Here is a 19,520-nt window from a genome sequence, read left to right on the forward strand (position 1 = left end):
TCCATCAAAGCCCTGTCGTTCCACCCCTCCCCTGCGGCCAAGGTCCGGAACTCCAGTGCAAAGTCCTGTGCACTCCTTGTCTCCTGTCGCAGGTGGAACAGCCTTTCACCCGCCGCTCGGCCTTCCGGTGGGTGGTCGAACACAGCCCGGAATCGGCGGGTGAACTCGGGGTAGTGATCCCTCGCCGAGTCTGGGCCATTCCACACTGTGTTGGCCCACTCCAGGTGCAACTAATAAGACTAAACTAACAGAAAAGGAAAAAGGGATCGTGGCGGCTAGTAGGCCGGTGACGACGACCGCCGAGCACTGCCCGAACAGGCAGGGGAGCAAACTTCGGCGGGAGTCGTGACACCATTAGTCTTTTCATCATCCTAATGGATAAAAGTAATCATGTGCTCACACCTCTTATACAATGGTCTCACTTTATCCACCATTAGCTTAATTAACATACTGCACATTCCTTATGAAAGGTGTTTAATTAACATACTGTACATTCCTTATGAAAGGTGCTTAATTAACATACTGTACATTCCTTATGAAAGGTGCTTAATTAACATACTGTACATGCCGTATGAAATGTGATTAATTAGCATACTGCACATTCCTTATGAAAGGTGCTTAATTAACATAATGTACATTCCTTATGAAATGTGCTTAATTAACATACTGTACATGCCTTATGAAAGGAGATGAATGAACATACTGTACATTCCTTATGAAAGATGCTTAATTAACATACTGTACATGCCTTATGAAAGGTGCTTAATTAACATACTGTACATGCCTTATGAAAGGTGCTTAATTAACATACTGTACATGCCTTATGAAAGGTGCTTTAAGACCATTTGCTTGTATTTATAGACCCCAATGGACTGCACTGTCCAGTCCATCGGAGAGGGAGAGGGAGAGGGAGAGGGAGAGGGAGAGGGAGAGGGAGAGGGAGAGGGAGAGGGAGAGGGAGAGAGAGAGAGAGAGAGAACTGAGGTAGGAGAGAGAGGAGAGGTCATAAGCAGAAGAGCTCCTGCATTTTTCAGCATGATCTTAGAAAAATATAGATTTAGAGTTAGATAAACTTGGATTTTTTGTCAAGGACATATACAGGATGCTACCCTTTACAACATAACCTTCACTCCAAATCAAAACTCAAAACCTTCAACGTGACTTTGGATGGAATTACGGAATCACCTGGAAAGTTTACAACTACCAAAGATTATTATTCCAAAGCTATACAGCAAATGTTCTGGAAAACAACAGAAACCTGAAAACACCATCCAACCTGGAACTGAGTGAATAATGTTTAGTCTGAAGCTATATTTTATTTCCAAAAGTCAAGAAGAAAAATACATTACATTACTTTATAAGGACTGAATGCTAAATTAAGGCTGCCAAGCTTGATACAACTTCAATTAGCACTGACGTGTCAAGTGAGAGGTGTCAAAGCCTTTTAGCCCAATAATGGCAGGAGAGTCGCACAGTCTACTCCAACCAAATGGAGAGGCCTTAGAAGCTGCCTCCCGCTGTTCAGAGGTAATTAAAATACAGTACCCTGTTTATGTAAAGAATGATAAGACACGAAAATATTTTTTTTTCTTCAAAAGACACTTTTTGCTGACTATTATAAAAATGGGAACATCAGCAACCTTATCTTCCACATAGACCATCCCTTGGCATGACACACATGCTATATTAGCACACTACACCTCTGTTAAGAGGGGGGGGGGGGTGTTACCGAGGGGTGGAAACTCAGGATACTAGACAACGAGGACTCTGAGTCAGCTAATATAAATCTATATAAGTCTGGAACAGTATTGGTACAGGGCCACCCCAAACAGTTTCAGCTGGACTTTCACCTAATCAAAGAATTAGCTCAGCAGGAGAAGCTCTCCCATGAGAAAGATACCCCCACCCCGAGCGGGTCAGACCTGACCTCTTCATTATATAACCCCACAGATGAGCAACACCAAGCGGAAAGTCAACCTCCCAGCATACAGTACTACTCCCTCATTGAAATGAAGGATACATTTACCCAGCTGGAGATAAGGTAGGTGGAGCTGGAACAGCAAGTTCCAGTCAGCACAGTCCCAGACAACAGTCCAGCACAACAACACCCCCTTAACCAGACCCGGAGAGCTGGAGGTGGAGAGACATATCTGCACTCTGGACTGTGGTGAGACAACTTCAACAGGAGAAAGAGCAGGAGCAGGAGAAGAACAGAGCACTAGAGGAGAGGATCAGACTGCTGGAGGAGAGGTTGAGGGGGATGGCGTGTGACAGAGAACAACCCACTAGAGAGGTGGCCACCCCCGCAGAGAAGCCAGCAGAACAGCCCACCTCAGCTCCCGACAAAAGTCTCGACACCACAGCAGAACAGTCCACCCCAGACCCTCCTCTGAGAACCCTGTGGTGTTGATGGTATCCTCAATGAAATGTTCAAATATACAGACAACAAATTCCAATTGGCTAAACTGAAACTCTTTAACATTATCCTTAGCTCTGGCATCTTCCCCAATATTTGGAACCAAAACCACCCAAATCCACAAAAGTGGAGACAAATTTGACCCCAATAATTACCATGGTATATGCGTCAATAGCAACCTTGGGAAGATCCTCTGCATTATCATTAATAGCAGACTTGTACATTTCCTCAGTGAAAACAATGTACTGAGCAAATGTCTTTTTGGCTTTTTACCAAATGGTCGTACGACAGACCACGTATTCACCCTGCACACCCTAATTGACAAACAAACAAACCAAAACAAAGGCAAAGTCTTCTCATGCTTTGTTGATTTCAAAAAACCCTTCGACTCAATTTGGCATGAGGGTCTGCTATACAAATTGATGGAAAGTGGTATTGGGGGAAAAACATACAACATTATAAAATCCATGTACACAAACAACAAGTGTGCGGTTAAAATAGGCAAAAATCACACACATTTCTTCCCACATGGCCATGGGGTGAGACAGGGATGCAGCTTAAGCCTCACCCTCTTCAACATATATATCAACGAATTGGCGAGGGCACTAGAACATTCTGCAGCACTTGGCCTCACCCTACTAGAATCTGAAGTAAAATGTCTACTGTTTGCTGATGATCTGGTTCTTCTGTCACCAACCAAGGAGGGCCTACAGAAGCTCCTAGATCTTCTGCACAGATTCTGCCAGACCTGGGCCCTGACAGTGAATCTCCGTAAGACAAAAATAATGGTGTTCCAAAAAAGGTCCAGTCGCCAGGACCACAAATACAAATTCCATCTAGACACCGTTGCCCAAGATCACACAAAAAACGATACATAGCTTGGCCTAAACATCAGCGCCACAGGTACAGTTGAAGTCAAAAGTTTACAAACACCTCAGCCAAATAAATTTAAACTCAGTTTTTCACAATTTCTGACATTTAATCCTAGTAAAAACTCCCTGTTTTAGGTCAGTTAGGATCACCACTTTATTTTAAGAATGTGAAATGTCAGAATAATAGTAGAGATTTATTTCAGCTTTTATTTATTTCATCACATTCCTAGTGGGTCAGAAGTTTACATAGACTCAATTAGTATTTGGTAGCATTGCCTTTAAATTGTTTAACTTGGGTCAAACATTTCAAGTAGCCTTTCACAAGCTTCCCACAATAAGTTGGGGGAATTTTGGCCCATTCCTCCTGACAGAGCTGGTGTAACAGAGTCAGGTTTGTAGGCCTCCTTAATCGCAAACGCTTTTTCAGTTCTGCACACAAATTCTCTATAGGATTGCGGTCAGGGCTTTGTGATATCCACTCCAATATTTTGACTTTGTTGTCCTTAAGCCATTTTGCCACAACTTTGGAAGTATGTTTGGTGTCATTGTCCTTTTGGAAGACCCATTTGCGACCAAGCTTTGTCACAACTTCTACCGAAGTCAATGCCTCTCCTTGTTCAGGCGGTGTTCGGCGGTCGACGTTGCCGGTCTTCTAGCCATCGCCAATCGATTTTTCATTTTCCATTTGTTTTGTCTCGTTTTTCCACACACCTGGTTCTCATTTCGCTCATTATGTGTTGTGTATTTAACCCTCTGTTTTCCCCCATGTCTTTGTGTGGTATTGTTTATCTGTTTCATGTATGCGCACGTATGTCTGGTTGCYCTGGGTTATGTCAACCCGTATTGTATTTCGTGTTCGTTGTGCTGTGTGCTTTTGGTTCGCCAAATAAAAGGCTCTGTGTTACTATCAACTATCTGCTCTCCTGCACCTGACTTCCTACAGCCCTTCAAGCATACCTTGACAAGCTTTAACTTCCTGACTGATGTCTTGAGATGTTGCTTTAATATATCCACATCATTTTCCATCCTCATGAAGCCATCTATTTTGTGAAGTGCACCAGTCCTTCCTGCAGCAAAGCATGCCACAACATGATGCTGCCACCTCTGTGCTTCATGGTTGGGATGGTGTTCTTCGGCTTGCATGCCTCCCCCTTTTTCCTCCAAACATAACGATGGTCATTTGGCCAAACAGTTCTATTTTTGTTTCATCAGACCAGAGGATATTTCTCCAAAAAGTACAAACTTTGTCCCCAAGTGCAGTTGCAAACTGTAGACTGGCTTTTTTATGGCGGTTGGAGCAGTGGCTTCTTCCTTGCTCTGCGGCCTTTCAGGTTATGTCGATATAGGACTCGTTTAACTGTGGATATAAATACTTTTATACCTTTTTTCTCCAGCATCTTCACAAGGTCCGTTGCTGTTGTTCTGGGATTGATTTGCACTTTTCGCACCAAAGTACTTTCATCTCTAGGAGACAGAACGCGTCTCCTTCCTGAGCGGTGTGATGGCTGCGTGGTCTCATGGTGTTTATACTTGCGTACTATTGTTTGTACAGATGAACGTGGTACCTTCAGACATTTGGAAATTGCTCCCAAGGATGAACCAGACTTGTGGAGGTCTCCAATTTTTTTTCTGAGTTCTTGGCTGATTTCTTTTGATTTCCCCATGATGTCAAGCAAAGAGTCACTGAGTTTGAAGGTAGGCCTTGAAATACATCCACAGGTACACCTCCAATTGACTCAAATTATGTCAATTAGCCTATCAGAAGCTTCTAAAGCCATTACATCATTTTCTGGAATTTTCCAAGCTGTTTAAAGGCACATTCAACTTAGTGTATGTAAACTTCTGACCCACTGGAATTGTGATACGGTGGATTATAAGGGAAATAATCTGTCTGTAAACAATTGTTGGAAAAATTACTTGTGTCATGTGTAACGGATGTGAAATGGCTAGCTAGTTAGCGGGTACGCGCTAATAGCGTTTCAATCAGTTACGTCACTTGCTCTGAAACCTAGAAGTAGTGTCTGCAAGGGGCAACACTACTTGAACGATCTGAGAGACAAGGCAAGAAGGGCATTCTATGCCATCAAAAGGAACAAAGAATTTGACATACCATTTAGGATCTGGCTAAAAATACTTATAGAATACAGTTTTAGAACCCATTGCCCTTTATGGCTGTGAGGTCTGGGGTCCGCTCACCAACCAAGAATTTACAAAATGGAACAAACACCAAGATGAGACTCTGCAAGCAGAATTCTGCAAAAATATCCTCCATGTACAACGTAAAACACCAAATAATGCATGCAGAGCAGAATTAGGCCGATACCCGCTGTAACGGTACTCGTCCTCGTCTGATGACGAGTATGAAAGATAGGACCAATGTGCAGTGTCGTGACGTTGTATTAGTTAATGTGGCGACTGTTGCTCATCGAATGATTACAAGTTTCTAATTACGTGATTAACTGAATCAAGCAATTATTAACTCATTAACCTGGGGCACCATGGGAAAACTAGTTTTTATTGAGTTTCTATTTCCCAAATTAACTCAAAGAATATCAGAATATCGATTTTACCACAGCCGCTAATTAACCAGTTGCCTCTAACAGTCTCGTTCTGAACGTCGTATAGCCCGGGATTCTGCACGGACCCGGGTCTCACTAATGAATTCGCACCACACCAATCTTAGTTGAATGTTTATTTACTAAAAAGCTAAAATGATGATAAAAGATACACATACACAAAAACACATTCTAGGCTATTGATTAGAACTTAGTATAACGGGCCAACACACTAGGGCGCGTGTTGCCCAAAATGGGGATTTAAAAGAGAGAGAAAGAGAGAAAGTACACAAGAGGAATATACATTTGGGTGAAATTGTCAGCTATGCTCATTCTAACCCTAGCCTTGCCCCAAACTGCCGCTGTTATGAGTCAGAATATAATGATGTAATTACTTGTGGAAGGTCTCCGTGGATTTTCCCGCGTGGACCGTTCAAGCTGCTCAATGACGCACTTCTCCTGCGCACCTCTCTAGGTGTCCTCACGATGTCCGTGTCCTTTGGCTTTACTGGCCTGTTCCTTTGTCCTCGCTCTGGAAGGGGTCTTCGGAGGACAGATAGCTCTGTAGCTCAGAGCTCACAGCGTAACCAAGATAGAAAAAGCAGGTAGCATACCCACAGTTCAGATGAGGGAGTGGAGGCTAGGTGGTTCCGCTGTATTCACCCGCTTTATACACCGCTACTCATCAACCGTAGCTGGTTCTAGAAAAATATTTAATTTGTCTTCAAACTTGTTGCGTTTTGGGTTCGTTGACCTTTTAGACCTTTGGCTGCAGCTCGGGTCACTTAGTCTAATCTGTTAATTCTGCACTCACAGGTTTTATACCCTCGGGTCAGAAGTGGGCGTAACCGCCTTCAGGGCAATTCTCTGGGCGTACCAAGTTTTAGGGGCAAGGTATAGATTTTACTCAAATCCAATTTTAGACAACTAACTTCACATTTCATCTCTACCGAAACATTCTCTTTGATTTGGACATTTTCCACACAACGTACAATGTATAAACATCAAGCATATACGAGGAAAACTCTTAACGTTACAATGTTTTCATAATAACGTAATCTATTAACCTTTAATAACAAAACAAAAATGACATACATTTTCATATTCCATCTATCGTCATGACCACCATTGTAGTTGACGGAAACCATTGTTCCAAAGTCCCTTTATTGCATGTTAACAGTTCTGAGGCTGGTTCTCCATAGTGAGAGGGAAGGGACAAGGGAATGTTGTCCGTGGTCTCAGAATTACCATGGGTGTGAGGGGTCATAAAACCCCCACATCTTCAGACCCCTAGATCTCTCCTCCTCTGTTGGGGTTGAGAGATAATCTGTAGGGTTGTGGTCTCCTGTAACCTGACCTGATCAGGACAGTCATGACAGCAGCGTGGTAAGTGTCCATTTTAATGAAAACCAACTGAACACTGAATGACAAAACAAAATGAGAATGACCGAGACTGAAACAGTTCTGTATGGTAAAACACAGAAAACAACTACCCACAACCCATAGCGGGAAAACAGGCTACCTAAGTATGATTCTCAATCAGAGACAACGATCGACAGCTGCCTCTGATTGAGAACCATACCAGGCCAAACACAGAAATACAAACATAGAAAAACAACATAGAATGCCCACCCCAACTCACGCCCTGACCAAACCAAAATAAAGACATAAAAAAGGAACTAAGGTCAGAACGTGACACCCGCTAATTATCGAAATCCAGAAAAGAGCCGTTAAATTCTACAACCACCTAAAAGGAAGCGATTTCCAAACCTTCCTTAACAAAGCCATCACCTACAGAGAGATGAACAGGGAGAAGAGTCCCCTAAGCAAGCTGGTCCTGGAGCTCTGTCACAAACACAAACAGACCCCACAGAGCCCCAGGACAGAAACACAATTAGACCCAACCAAATCATGAGAAAACAAAAAGATGATTACTTGACACATCGGAAAGAATTAACAAAAAAAACAGTGTGCTATTTCAATGCTAGAATGCTATTTGGCCCTAAACAGAGAGTACACAGTGGCAGAATACCTGACCACTGTGACTGACCCAAACTTAAGGAAAGGTTTGACAATGTACAGACTCAGTGAGCATAGCCTTGCTATTGAGAAAGGCCGCCATAGGCAGACCTGGCTATCAAGAGAAGACAAGCTATGTGCACACTGCCCACAAAATGAGGTGGAAATTGAGCTGCACTTCCTAACCTCCTGCCAAATGTATGACCATATTAGTGACACATATTTCCCTCAGATTACACAGATCCATAAAGAATTCGAAAACAACCCAATTTTGATATACTCCCATATCTACTGGGTGAAATACCACAGTGTGCCATCACAGCAGCAAGATTTGTGACCTGTTGCCACAAGAAAAGGGCAACCAGTGAAGAACAAACACCATTGTAAATACAACCCATATTTATGTTTATTTATTTTCCATTTTGTACTTTAACTATTTGCACATCGTTACAACACCGTTATATAGCATAATATGCCATTTGAAATGTATTTCTGTGAGTGTAATGTTTACTGTAATTTGTATTGTTTATTTCACTTTTGTTTATTATCTATTTCACTTGCTTTGGCAATGTTAACATATGTTTTCCATGCTAATAAAGCCCTTGAATTTAATTTAATTGCGAGAGAAGCAGAGAGAAAGAGAAGCAAAGAGGAGAGAGAGAAGCAGAGAGAGAGAGAGAGAAGCAGAAAGAGAAAGAAGAGAGAAGAGAAAGAGAAGCAGAGAGAAAGAGAGAAGCCAAGAGAGAGATAAGCAGAAAGAGAGAGAGAAGCAGAGAGAGAGAGATGAAGAGAGAGAGAGAAGCAGAGAGAAAGAGAGAAGCAGAGAGATAGAACGTCCTGTTTGGCTCTTGTCTTCTCAATGGCAGCTTTATTGTTCCGCCGGGTGTGAAAGTGACTGAGAAGAAACGGACACTGGAGATAGTTGTCTACTTGACAGAGAGGAACAATAGGATTCTGTAAAACAGCCAAACCAGGGTCTCCAGGAGCACTATGGCTTCCTGTCCTCACACTCTCTGGTTTGTAGTGTGTGTGTGTGTGTGTGTGTGTGTGTGTGTGGTGTGTGTGTGTGTGTGTGTGTGTGTGTGTGTGTGTGTGTGTGTGTGTGTGTGTGTGTGTGTGTGTGTGTGTGTCTAGGTCCCAGACACTGCAGTTAGGAGGTGTTTGGCTCCCAGTGACCATCCTTGACCTTTATTCTCCTGTGTTAACCATCATCTCTTTTCAGTACACTGTGTCATACATAGACGACTTATCTCTTGATTTTTTCTCCTGGGAGCTTTGTCTTACTGTAGCTCAAAGCTGAGAAACAAACAATGTGTTTTGATGTATGCAGTAAAGAATGATGGTGGAAAAGTTTTTGTTCTATCTCAGGTAATCTCTCGTGGACAGGCCGACCAAATTACGAGAGATTTTAGGATATGTGTAACCCTGGCATCCAGACTCCAGCCAGCAGGCAGCAATCGACTGTGTGGTCATGTTGTGCTTTAGCTAACTGTCAAGCAGGAAGTCTTTTGTGAAATTTCCCACTGTTTTGTTTTTCTTATGTGTATATTACACCAGGAAACTCATACCTGGCGTCCTTGACTCATTTTGTTTTAATTTCCCCCCTGTCCTGTCTACAGAAAACCTTTTCTTACTGTTCCCAGATACTCATACCTCATCCTTACTGCTTACATCAGATAGGCCTAGTGAATAGTCCTTTATTTCCCCCCTTCCCCTTTCACCTCCAGGTTAAACTATTTGATTCTCACCATAACATTTTCAATTTCATTACACAAAGAGCACCTCCACCTCCTCTTCACCCCCTGTGTAGACTCGATGTAACATAGTAAATGTAAACACTCAAATTAGTATGATATGTTACATTTAGTATGGTTACATTAGACAGATAGTTACAAACCTTTTACTTGAGTGGGCTAAATCTGGGTCATACAGAGAATTTCTTGGTAGTCTTAAAACAATCTATTTGAAACAAAAGTGTACACCTCACACACATGGTTATGGACTTAGAAAAACCTGTACCATGTCAGATATAGAGTTGAAATCTATTACATTTTGAGTTTGCATCCCAATATTACACTTTATATACATCACAGAAGACTGAAATATAACAAAACCATCTGACATAGAAACACAGAATTCTCTGCAGGTTTTTTGAAATAATGTTTATTAATTATTAAAATAATTTCAGATTTAATTAACAGCAGCATACCATCCTGCATCCCACTGCTGGGTTGCCCATGAAGCTAAGCAGTGTTGTACCTGGATGGGAGACCAGATGCTGCTAGAAGTGGTGTTGGAGGGCCAGTAGGAGGCACGCTTTCCTCTGGTCTAAAGAAATATTGCATGGATTGGGGACATTGCCCTGCGTAAAGTGCAGTCTTTTAGATGTCAAGATAAACAGGTGTTCAGATTATCTGTGGTCACTAAAGAGTAGGCCTGTTAACCTGGTGTCCTGGTTAAATTCCCAATCTGGACAGTACCATCATGGCCACCTAATCATCCCCAGCTTCCAAATGGCTCATTCATCCCCCCTCCTCTCCCCTGTAACCATTCCCCAGTTCGTTGCCATAAATGAGAATGTGTCTCGGTCAATTTACCTGGTAAAATAACAAATTACTAAAAGTGTTATTAAGAATGTTATAGAATTTAGACTGTTAATGCAAGTACAGAGTACCATCATGCATATGCAAATAACGTGAGATAACGCCCACTATGTTTTTATTTTCTCCTTTAAATCGAAAACTCCAGCCCTTTATGCAAATCGCTCATCCCGTCAGCGGAAGCTGGCTGTAAGCTTATTTCCGACAGATATTCCTTTAAAGCTGTGGCTTGACTGCAAGACGTCCCAGAGGATCCAGTCGATGCACCAATACAAAAATACCTTTCGAGGGGACGTAAACATTATATCACAACAATAACGAATGAAGGAAAGAGATACCAATAACTGGGTAAGCATAGTGCATGTTTTAAAAGATGACATTATTATAATTTACCAGCTCAAGTTACTAAGCATCTCAGTTTTCTTGCTGCATCAGAAGGTTTCGCTCGACTAACCGTCAGCTATGTACTTGTGAAAAAGCAACATCGAAATGCCTGCAAGTTCCGTGGTAGGCTATAATAAACGCGTTTCCATATGTAGTATTATTACTACACTGTACTAGAATGAACTGACGACCTCAAGTTTGTTGATAACATTGAATACACAGCGGGCTTAATTAATACATTTGAGTGCTCGTGCAACTGTTGACGATGGATGCTCTTGACAGTAACACTAGAGGGTAGGTTGCATAATTAGGCAGTTGCAATTACAAATTGTCATGTTAACCTTTTCATATAATTATTTCAAAAGCACTTGTTCATTATTCCACGAGACCTGTTACTATTTTCTACCGTGGCATCTAGTTCAACTGTACAGGTCCGGTGCGCCTGTGAAACGTAAAGGCAATGTTTTGCATTTGCAAAACTTTTTTTCATACATGAATAATATAATTTGAAATTGAGAGTAATGTTTTGGAATGGAATTAATACAAAGATGCACCAGAAAATTGGTTTGCTGCCCTTTCTTTTGGTTGAAATTATGTTATGCAATTGCAATCATTCAATTTAGCATGCTGCATGTGTCAGGAGGTTGGAAGCAATTTATGAGCAAAGTACATAACTGGTTTGATTTGACAGTTATGAAAAAGGCTAATAATACAGTAATAGCAACCAGTTTTGTCGAAATACAGTGGTGTGAGTCGATATCATGTGTGCATCATGTGAGTCTCTGTATTTACTGCAGAGTCCAGGTTCACGTCAGGGAAGTGGTGGATATTAAAATCCGATGTAAATCGCTTCTTGATGAGTGAGATGCAAACCAGAAGGGTAGAGAGAGCCCGTGGTATGTTTATCTCCTATGAGGATTACCCAAGTGCCCCAAGTGCCCCAAGGGTGGTGGTGCACCAGGTGCTCTTTGCTTTTCACTTTGCATTCCTGAAATGTGTGTTCGCTAACCTTGCCACTATGGATAATTTGTCTTTTGCAGGTGCCAAGAAGACAGCTGCTCCTCTTTTCCAAAAGTAGGAGGCGCACAACGTCTTTGGGACAACTGCTGTTGCATGCAGTCATCTGCAGAGGTTACTGTATGAAGCTTTTAAGGCCTTTTTGGTGAGTCTGTCTGGATGTTTTTATAACTCATTCGTTTTTAGATTATTCAGGTTAGGAACAAGATGTGTGTGTGTGTGTATCTACATGGTCTACATCTACAAACACCCTTTCAGACACTCCTGAGCGCTAATCTGGTCCGATCTGGTTTCAGCTCGGGACTGCATGTCATGAAGAGAAACCTTTACATCCCATTAACGGTATTGATCACTAAACACTCCCGCTGGCTCAGCAGTCGGTCTCACAACGCAGCAGAGAGACGGGGAACCACAGACCCTTGTTCTTATTTGTTGCAGACTGTCTATGTTGCGTCAACACCCCTGAATAAAGCAAACTATGACACAAGACAGAAAGGTTACATTGGAGCATTAGCATAGGCTACTAAAGTTGAAATGTTCTTCCTTTCATAACCCCAAAGATCACTGGACTGCACTCACATACAACTTGTCCCTCTGGCTCTGTGTTTCTTATTCCAGCTTAAAACTGCTGATTAAAACTTTCTGGCTGACTGCTCCATGCTGAGGCTTGTGAAATCACCTTAAATGGGTGAAACACAGCTCTTAAAAAAAATTCAACATTTCAGTTTTGGCTATCTTATGTTGTCTTTGGTAGTTTGCTTCAGACAAGGCCTAATTCTTTTGATTTAAGGGTGTGACTATATCATTTCATCAGAATCATACATTGACAGTGAGTTTAGAAAAAGTAGCCCTAGGCCTATATTTGGAATATTTTACTACTTGTTTGATGTGGAGACATCAGATATTACGGGCATATCGTCCAGATGATTACAATATTATAATAATCGTAATTATGACGGTATCATTGTGAATCCCAGCTTTGTCATTAACAAAGAAATTGACCACAGATAACCCCACCCATCTCACTGAGATCCCGACCGAGCTTCCAAGTACAGGACACTGTGTGTCTTGAATTACACAGTCTATTTGTGCGGTGTGGTCTGAGTTCTTCTCAACAGTCTTCTTTTATCCTTGTCGGCTTTCTCTTGAAGTTGTGTGACGTCATTCTAGTCCACTCTAGGCTCAGTAGGCCTTATATGGGATGTTGTTCAACCACAATAGAATATTGGATTAAAGTCAGGCAAAGAAATCATTTTGTTTACTGTTCATGTCACAGTGACGGCTGAGAGAGAGCAGATCTGACTCCGGCCAGGCAGCCACATTGTTGGAGCTCGAGCACATTCAATATCTAAATCGATATCAGATAACATGCATGCAGTATGATGCCACTGAGGTTTAATAATAGCCCTGGTTCTAATGCAGAGGGCAGCTACACTATGCTCCTGTTCTGTCCAGTCTGCCATGGCAACTACTTCATTGAGTGTCATGCTTTTTACTGTTTGCAAGTGGTATTGTCACACAGTAGTTATAGACCTTGGTCTGTAATAGTTATTATAAAACGAGGTATATAGTTATTATAGACCATGTTATAGACCAGGGGTATTCAAATCTTACCCTACGATGTCCAGACTACTGCTGGTTTTCTGTTCTACCTGATGAAAATGGATAATTGCACCCACCTGGTCTCCCAGGTCTAAATCACTCCCTGATTAGAGGGAAAGAATAAAAAAAAGCAGTGGAACTGGCTTCGAGGTCCAGATAAAAAGAGGTTTATACACCATAGGTTTATACACCATAGTCAGTTTTGATGAGTTTGACAGATGAACAAGTATTCAAATTCAACATGAGTTGAGGCAAAGCCACAGAGATCAAATCACATTTTATTTGTCACAGGTGCCAAAACATTTTTAAAATTGAGCCTTTATTTAACTAGGCAAGTCGGTTAAGAACAAATTCTTATTTACAAACCCGGACGACACTGGGCCAATTGTGCGCCGCCCTATGGGACTCCCAATCACGGCCGGTTGTGATACAGCCTGGAATCAAACCAGGGTGTCTAGTGATGCCTCAAGCACCGAGAAGCAGTGCCTTAAACCGCTGCGCCACTTGGGAGCCCAGGTGTAGACTTTACCGTGAAATGCTTACTTATGAGCCCTTTCCCAACAATTCAGTTAAAAAGTAAGAAAATAGTTACATACTAAAATTAAAATAACGAGGCTATATACAAGGAGTACCAGTACCTAGTCAGTGTACTGGGGTATGAGGTAGTTGGGGTGATTGATTGCGGTAATATGTACATGTACGTTTGGTTAGGTGATTGATTGAAGTACAATGTACATCTAGCTAGGGGGTGAAAAGCAGAAAATCCAGGTAGCCATTTGATTAACTGTTCAGCAGTCTTATGGCTTTGGGGTAGAAGCTGTTCAGGAGCCTCTTGGTCCCAGACTTGGTTCTCTGCCACCGCTTGCCCTTTTGGTAGCAGAGAGAACAGACTGGGACTTGGGTGGCTGGATTCTTTGATAATTTTTAGGACCTTCCTCTGACACCGCGTGGTATTGAAGTCCTGGATGACAGGGAGCTTAGCCCCAGTGATGTACTGGGCCGTACGCACTAGAGGTCGACCGATTTATGATTTTTCAACGCCGGTACCAATACCGATTTATTGGAAGACCAAAAAAAGACGATACCGATTAAATCGGCCAATTTAAAAATATATATATATTTTTGTAATAATGACAATTACAACAATATGAATGAACACTTATTTTAACTTAATATAATACATCAATAAAATCAATTTAGCCTCAAATAATGAAACATGTTCAATTAGGTTTAAATAATGCAAAATGTAAGAAATAATGCAAAATGTAAGAAAGCTAGGTTGTAGTTATAGGAATTATAGGACTATTTCTCTCTATACCATTTGTATTTCATTAACCTTTGACTATTGGATGTTCTTATAGGCACTTTAGTACTGCCAGTGTAACAGTATAGCTTCCGTCCCTCTCCTCGCTCGAACCAGGAACACATCGACAACAGCCCACCCCCGAAGCAGCATTACCCATGCAGAGCAAGGGGAACAACCACCCCAAGTCTCAGAGCGAGTGACGTTTGAAACGCTATTAGCGCGCACCCCGCTAACTAGCTAGCCATTTCACATCGGTTACACCAGCCTAATCTCGGGAGTTGATAGGCTTGAAGTCATAAACAGCGCAATGCTTGAAGCAAAACGAAGAGCTGCTGGCAAAATGCACGAAATTGCTGTTTGAATGAATGCTTACGAGCCTGCTGCAGCCTACCAACGCTCAGTCAGACTGCTCTATCAAATCATAGACTTAGTTATAACATAATAACACACAGAAATACGAGCCTTAGGTCATTAATATGGTCGAATCCGGAAACTATCATCGAAAACAAGACGTTTATTCTTTCAGTGAAATACGAACGGGTGGCATCCATAAGTCTAAATATTCCTGTTGCATTGCACAACCTTCAATGTTATGTCATAATTACGTACATTTTTGGCAAATTAGGCGGCCCAAACTGTTGCATATACACTGACTCTGCGTGCAATGAATGCAAGAGAAGTGACACAATTTCACCTGGTTAATATTGCCTGCTAACCTGGATTTCTTTTGGCTAAATATGCAGGTTTAAAAATATATACGTCTGTGTATTGATTTTAAGAAAGGCATTGATGTTTAGGTACACATTGGAGCAACGATACGCACCGCATCGATTATATGCAACGCAGGACACACTAGATAACTACACATGGTTGATGATATTACTAGTTTAACTAGTGATTATGATTGATTGATTTTTTTTATAAGATAAGTTTAATGCTAGCTAGCAACTTACCTTGGCTTCAACTGCATTCGCGTAACAGGCAGGCTCCTCGTGGAGTGCAATGTAATCAGGTGGTTAGAGTATTGGACTAGTTAACTGTAAGGTTGCAAGATTGAATCCCCCGAGCTGACAAGGTAAAAATCTGTCGTTCTGCCCCTGAACGAGGCAGTTAACCCACCGTTCCTAGGCCTCATTGAAAATAAGAATGTGTTCTTAACTGACTTGCCTAGTTAAATAAAGATGAAATAAAGGTGTAAAAAAATACAGATTTGATTGTATGAAAAGTTGAAATCGGCCATTCCGATTAATCGGTCGACCGATAACCCGGATGCCGAGCAGTTGCCATACCAAGCCTTGATTCAGTCCGTCTACATCACATATGTCAGAGTCAAGGCCCGCGGCCACATCCGGCCCGCGAGAAGGTTTTTTACGGCCCCTGGGATGATCTTGATTTATTATTAGAACCGGCCGCAGACCGCAGCAAGCCGGCAGCCCGCAGATCTTTTACACGCACCAATACTACATTTCCCACAATGCAACGGTGACGCACCGAGCAGTAGGCTGCTTCATTTCAATTATATTGGCACAGCAGTCGTCAGCATCACAGTAAAATTAACTTCAGATACCCATCAAAAATGGCAAAACGGAAGGTGGACACTGAGAACCGGGGGTTTCAAACAAGGTGGGAGTCGGAGTATATGTTCACGGAGGTAGCTGGAAAACCTGTGTGTCTTCTGTGTGGAGAAAGTGTGGCGGTACTGAAAGAGTATAATCTGAGACGACATTATGAAACGAAACACGCGGACAAAAACAAGAATATGGACATGGAACAAAGGCTACAAAAGGCAGAGGAATTAAAACGAGGCCTCAAATCTCGACAGGCTCTGTTCAAAAAAGCCAAATCACAAGGCCAGGCTGCTGTCAAGGCCAGTTTTATTTTGGCAGAAGAGATCGCTAAATCAGCCCGGCCATTTACGGAGGGGGATTTCATCAAAAACTGCATGATTAAAGTTTGTGACGAAGTTTGCCCAGAAAAAAGGCAACTCTTTTTAAATTTGAGTCTGAGCAGAAACACCATTGCCGAGAGAGTAGACCAGTTGTCCATCAATCTAAAAGAGCAGCTTGTGAAAAAGGGAAAAGATTTCATTGCATATTCCTTGGCTGTGGATGAGAGCACCGACATTTCTGACATTGCCCAGTTGTCAATTTTCATCCGCGGAGTGGACTCCAGCCTAAGCGTGACAGAGGAGTTTTTGGCTTTACGTCCTATGCATGGCACAACTACGGGGCATGATTTGTATGAAGAGGTGTCAAGATGTGTAAATGAGATGGAGCTGCCTTGGGAAAAACTCGTGGGTTTGACAACCGACGGAGCACCTGCGATGTGTGGACACAGGAGCGGACTGGTGGCGAAGATACGGGAAAAGATGCAAGAGGAAAACGCGACAGGTGAGCGACAGCTTATCATTGTATCATACACCAGGAAGCGTTGTGCGGTAAAGCCTTGAAAATGGAGCATGTAATGAGCATCATCACGCGCACAGTTAACTTTATCAGAGCCAAAGGTTTGAATCACCGCCAGTTCAAGGCATTTCTGACGGAGTTAGAAACGGAGCATGGTGATTTGCCTTATCACACAGAGGTGCGATGGCTAAGCCAGGGAAAGGTGCTTCAAAGATGTTTCGAGCTTCGTGAGGAGATTTGTCTGTTCTTGGACAGCAAAGGGAAAGACACAACACAACTCCGAACGAAATGTTTCTGTGTGAAATGGCTTTTCTGTGTGACATTACGAGTCATCTGAATGCAATGAACTTGCAGCTGCAGGGTCGGGATCATGTCATCTCTGATATGTACAGTACAGTGAAGGCATTTAAAACCAAACTGACTCTGTGGGAGACGCAGATGCGGAAAGAAAATTTGAGCCACTTTCCCAGCTGCCAGACCATGAAAAGAAGCTCTCTACCAGTGCGTTCCCGAGCGCACAGTTGGCTGATAAAATAAGTATGCTTGCCGCTGACTTTCGACGCCGATTTGCTGACTTTGAAGCACAAAAAAGCAGGTTGGAACTGCTCGGTAACCCATTTGCTGTTGACGTGGAAAGCTCACCACCAAACTCCAAATGGAGTTGATTGACCTCCAATGCAATGATGCACTGAGGGCAAAATATGCGGCAGTGGGTGCTGCGGAGTTCGCCCGTTTCCTCCCCGACACAATGCCCCAGCTGCGCATCCAGGCTGCTCAAACGTTGTCTATGTTTGGCAGCACATACCTGTGTGAACAACTGTTTTCTTTGATGAACCTGAACAAAACATCACACAGAAGTCGACTTACTGCTGAACACCTCCACTCAATTCTGAGGATTTCCTCAGCTCAGAGCCTTACCCCGAACATTGATGAACTTGTGGAAAAGATGGACACCACCAAGTATCACCCTCAACCTCAAACAAGTGAACATTACTGTGCAATCACATATTTAGAGTTTTTACTCAGTTCAAGTTTAAAAGTTAAAGTTTAATATTTGTTTTCACTGCATGTTACTTCTCCTTAAACAAAGTGTTGTTTTTGATTAATAGATTTTTGCACTTTATTTTATTGTATTTCAATCCAATTATATTTTAAAAATATTTCAGTTGAGTGGATGATAGAAAATTGCTATTATTGGTTTTTTCTTTGAAGTAAATTTAGCCCACTTTTGCTAAAATAGAAAATATAGGCTACTGATGGTGCCTTGAATACCGGTTTCTTTCATTTAATGTTCATGTTATGGGGATTTTTATATAAAGGAAATTTGTCTTTTGTGTCTGTTGAAAATTAAAGATTACTGACAGAGCCATAGAAAATATTGCTTTATTTATCTGATCATATTGGAATATATTTGTTAGGTTTTCAGTAGGTTCAATTAGGTTCACTAGACTATATGCGTCATTAAAATTTTTTCAATTAACATTCGAACAGTCCGGCCCTCGGCTTGTAGCTACATTTTTTATTTGGCCCTCCGTCCATTTGACTTTGACACCCCTGGTCTACATGATCTCTATGGTGCAGCTGTAGAACTTTGAGGATCTGAGGGCCCATGCCAAATATTTTCAGCCTCCTGAGGGGGAAGAGGCGTTGCTGTGCCCTCTTCACAATTGTATTGGTGTGTTTTGTTTCTTCCACATTGCGTGATAAATGACATTGCTCTCTCCTTTCCTCTGCATATGACCAGTTAACAGTCGTCTCTACAGAGCAGAGGCTCTGCCTGATCCCTGGGCTGCCTTCCTGGCTGGGTGCTCCTCTAATGATATTTAAAGGACCTCTCAATAATGCACAACGCCTGCTAATAATAGACTCGGTCACAGTGAAGAGGCCCTTTCAGGATGAGCCTCAGTTTCACTATCTTTTCTCTCTCTCTTTCTCTCTCTCTCGATGTGCTTGCTCCCCCCCCCCCCTCTCTCCGTCTCTCGATGTGCTCACTTTTCCCTCTCTCCACCCCTTCACACTGCCTGCTCATAAGATGGCCAAAGCTGTAGTTATGTTACTGCATCACAACACAAACTCAGCCAGTCCAGCTCCTTCTATGGAGCCTGCCCTGCAGCAGGAGGATTCTGCCTCAACTGAGTGTGAAAGTCTGAGAAGAGAGAGTGCATTTCGCGTTGTTCCTATCTGAGCTCAACTTTGATTCATGTTCTCTGGTACTCAGGGCTGTGATGTTTTTCAGCTATTTCACTCATGTTTGAGCTGCCCGTCTACCTGTACCACAGGAGGCTGCTGAGGGGAGGACGGCTCATAATAATGTTTGGAATGAACTGTGTTTGAAACCATTTCA

General features: G+C 42.3%; 1 protein-coding gene across 1 annotated transcript in view; it reads left to right on the forward strand.

Moving 5' to 3' along the window:
* The first annotated feature begins 10,667 nt into the window (after nucleotides 1-10,667).
* LOC111954998 (solute carrier family 45 member 4-like) overlaps nucleotides 10,668-19,520 on the forward strand; it is a 91,746-nt gene continuing 82,893 nt past the window's right edge. Inside the window, exons 1-2 of the mRNA XM_023975003.2 lie at nucleotides 10,668-10,810; nucleotides 11,887-12,008. The gene's annotated coding sequence lies outside the window, so the exon portion shown is untranslated. The remainder of the gene's footprint in view (nucleotides 10,811-11,886; nucleotides 12,009-19,520) is intronic.

Source organism: Salvelinus sp. IW2-2015, linkage group LG30, assembly GCF_002910315.2.
Source record: "Salvelinus sp. IW2-2015 linkage group LG30, ASM291031v2, whole genome shotgun sequence".
Lineage (NCBI taxonomy): Eukaryota > Metazoa > Chordata > Actinopteri > Salmoniformes > Salmonidae > Salvelinus > Salvelinus sp. IW2-2015.